A 3,684-nucleotide genomic window follows, 5' to 3' on the forward strand; every position below is an offset into this window, starting at 1 on the left:
ACATATTCAGCATTCTCTTTGTCCTACCAACATCATTTCATTATAATCTTAATTCAAATACAAAAATATATTCTCTCATAACCTACATACACACAAGAAATATCCATAAATTAATCTAAAGCAATATCTGCTCTTCTGTCTTTTTTATATTATTAACAAGTTTGCCCCATATCTTATCAAATTTCATTGATTGACCTTTAACATTATACATGATTTTTTCTGGAGTGCAGTATGAGAGTAGTTCTCTCCACCATTGTGTTATTGGAGGTGCATATTTGGATTTCCAATTAACTAATATGCATTTTTTTGCTGCTGTCATTATTAATAATATAAATTTTTTTTCATCATTATTAATGTCTTTACACATTTCTACATCCCCCAAAATTGATATTCTGGGGTCCAGGATAATTCTTTTCTGTAATATTTCGGATGTATATTTATAAACTTTATTCCAAAATCCTTCCAAGTGTATGCACCTCCAAAACATGTGTATCATATCACCATTATCTGCATTACATCTTGGGCATTTAGATGGTGTATTAGGGCTAAACTGCTGTAGCCTGTGGGGAGTATAATACACACGGTGAAATATGTTAAACTGCATCAGTCTATGTTTGGTGTTAACCAAACTTTTTTGTGATCTTCCCATTCCTTCAGCGTGTATTTGTGTCCCACATCTTTTTCCCACTTATATTTATGTCGTGCTGAATTATGGTTCATTCCATTGTTTATGGTATTATACAATCTTGATATTAATCCCTTTTGTACCTTTGCTTTCAACATAGTTTCTTCTATTGGAGTATCTGAAATACTGGGATAGTCCATTATGATGTTTGATTTGACCCAACTCCTTATTTGCAGAAATTTAAAAAAGTGTGTCCCTGGAAGTTGATATCGATCTTTCAAAAAAGTGAAATCGGAAAAAATATATCATTATCACAGAGATCGCCTAGCTCTTTGACTCCCTTTTCTTTCCACCTAAGCGTGATACCATCTATAATATTGTCTGGGACTAATGGATTATTCCATAATGGAGTATGTTTAAATAAAACATTCCGTAGTCCCAATAGTTTGTGGCTTTCCTGCCAACATTCAAATGTATGGCACACAATCTGTTTTTTAGTAAGCTTGTGCAGGTTCTTTAATGAGCCTATGAACAGGATTGTACTCAAAGGGATAGGGTCAACAATCTGCTGTTCTATGGTTAACCAAGTTGGACTTATAGTATCTCTTTGAAGCCAGGTTAACCAAGTTGGACTTATAGTATCTCTTTGAAGCCAAAACCATACCGCCCGTAATTGCGATGCCAAATAATATATTTTAAAATTAGGTAAGTTTAAACCTCCTTTATGTAATGGGGCTTGTAATGTTGTGATCTTCACTCTGGTGTTTTTCCAGCCCATAAGAACTTAGACATATTTTTATTTATTTCTGTGAACATTTTGAACGGACATTTTACTGGGATTGTTTGGAACAAATACATGAATTTTGGCAACACATTCATTTTAATGATGTTAACCCTTCTGATTAATGATATGGATAAAGCTGTCCATTTCTGCAAATCATGTTTAACCTTCTCCAGTAATGGCAGATAGTTTGCTTGGTAGACTTTGCTCAAATCGTTTGTAATAAATATCCCTAAATATTTTAGTACTTTTGGTTGCCATTTGAATTGAGACAGCAGTTGGTGAGCGTTAACCTGTGTGTGGTCATGTAGAGGCATTACTTCTGTTTTTTCATAGTTAAGTTTGTAACCTACTAATTTGCTGTATTCCTGTAATATTGTAAATAATTCTGGTAACGACTGGTCTGGTTTTGTAATATACAGCAATACATCATCCGCGTATAGTGAAGTTTTCACCTCTTCCGTACCACATTTTATTCCATTAATATTTGTGTTAGTTCTAATTACTGCTGCCAGAGGCTCTATTGCAAGGGCAAATAATAATGGTGATAAGGGACACCCTTGCCTGGTGCCTCTTCCTAGGGTTTTGATAAAATTCCGTTTGTAAGAATTTGCGCTTTGGGGTTTCTGTATATTAATTTTATATAATTTACAAATGTTTCACCAAAGTTCATGTGCTTCATAGTCCTAAATAAAAAGTCCCATTCAATAGTGTCATATGCTTTTTCTGCATCCATCGCCATTACAAATCTGGGATCCGTTACACTTTTGGATCTCTCTATTATATGAAATAATTTGCGGATGTTATCTGCTCCTTGTCTATGTTGAATAAAACCTGTCTGGTCCTTATGGATCAGTGAGTTTATGACTGATTCCAATCTGAGTGACAACATTTTAGAGTACAATTTGAAATCAACATTAAGCAATGATAGCGGTCTATATGATCCACATAAGTTTTCATCTTTGGATGGTTTGTGGAAAACATTGATTGTTGCTCCTTCCAGTGTTGGGGGTAGTTGTCCTCTTTGGAGGGAGTCATATTTAGATATGGGCTGAGAAGCCTTTCCCGAAATTTCTATAAAAACTCTATTGTGAAGCCATCTGGGCTCGGGGCTTTCCCTATTTGTAAATGATCCATTGACTTTAAAATTTCAATTGCTGTAAAATGTCCCTCTAGTTTCTCTTTTAAATCTTCAGATAATCTGGGCAGAGATGCTTTATTCAAAAACTGATCGCACATGGTTACGTTTAATTTACCTTTCGATTGATACAAATCTTGATAAAATGATTCAAAGCACTTATTAATTTCTTCTGGGTCATGTACCATTTTCCCTTCTTTATTTTTTATAGAGTGAATTATTTTAGCATTTTCCTCCTTCTTAATTTGCCAGCTGAGTAGTTTGCCCGTTTTGTCTCCGTTCTCATAATAATGATATTGAGTTCTTGCCATGTCAGCTTCTGTCCTTTTGGTTGTCAACATATTATATTCCAGTCTTTTCTGGGTGAGGGTACAAGCTATCTTTGTGTTTTTAGTATTTGCATGTTGTTGTTCAAGCTTATGAATTTCTTCTTCTAATGTATTCAGGGTTTTTTTTTTTGTCTTTTTTGTTTTTATTTGCCACATATGAGATTATTTGTTCTCTCAAAAATGCTTTCAACGATTCCCAAATCATGCTAGGTGAAGCTGAGTTCATATTTATTTGCAGAAAATCATCTATCTCATGCTCTATGTATGTAATAAATTTAGGATCGTTTAAAAGGTAATTCTTAAATCTCCATCGATAAGATTCTGAATGTTCGGGGGTTTGTTGTATTGTCATCTTGAGAGGGCAATGATCCGATAGAGTAGCTGCCAAATATTCACATTCACATATCTCGAAGCTTAAGGATCTGCTTATGAGTATCAAGTCGATTCTGGAATAAGTATTATGTACAGTTGAATAAAATGAAAAATCTTTTTCTATTGGATTGCGGGATCTCCATGCGTCAATAAGCCCCAAATCATACATTCCTTCTTTTAGTACTTTGGCTGCACTGCTTAGGGTGTTTGCTTTCTTTATCGATTTATCCAGAGTTGGGTCCAGTACAAGATTATAGTCCCCACCAACAATGCATTGACCACATGGATGAATTAATTGGGTCATTATATCCTTAAAAAAAAGTGGTTCATCATTGTTAGGTCCATAGATGTTAAAAATGGTATATGGTTCATTGTTAAGTTCACATTTGATCATTATCCATCTTTCGGCCATGTCTTTGTCTACAGACTGGATTTTTAA

Source organism: Epinephelus moara, chromosome 16 (genome assembly GCF_006386435.1).
Source record: "Epinephelus moara isolate mb chromosome 16, YSFRI_EMoa_1.0, whole genome shotgun sequence".
NCBI lineage: Eukaryota > Metazoa > Chordata > Actinopteri > Perciformes > Serranidae > Epinephelus > Epinephelus moara.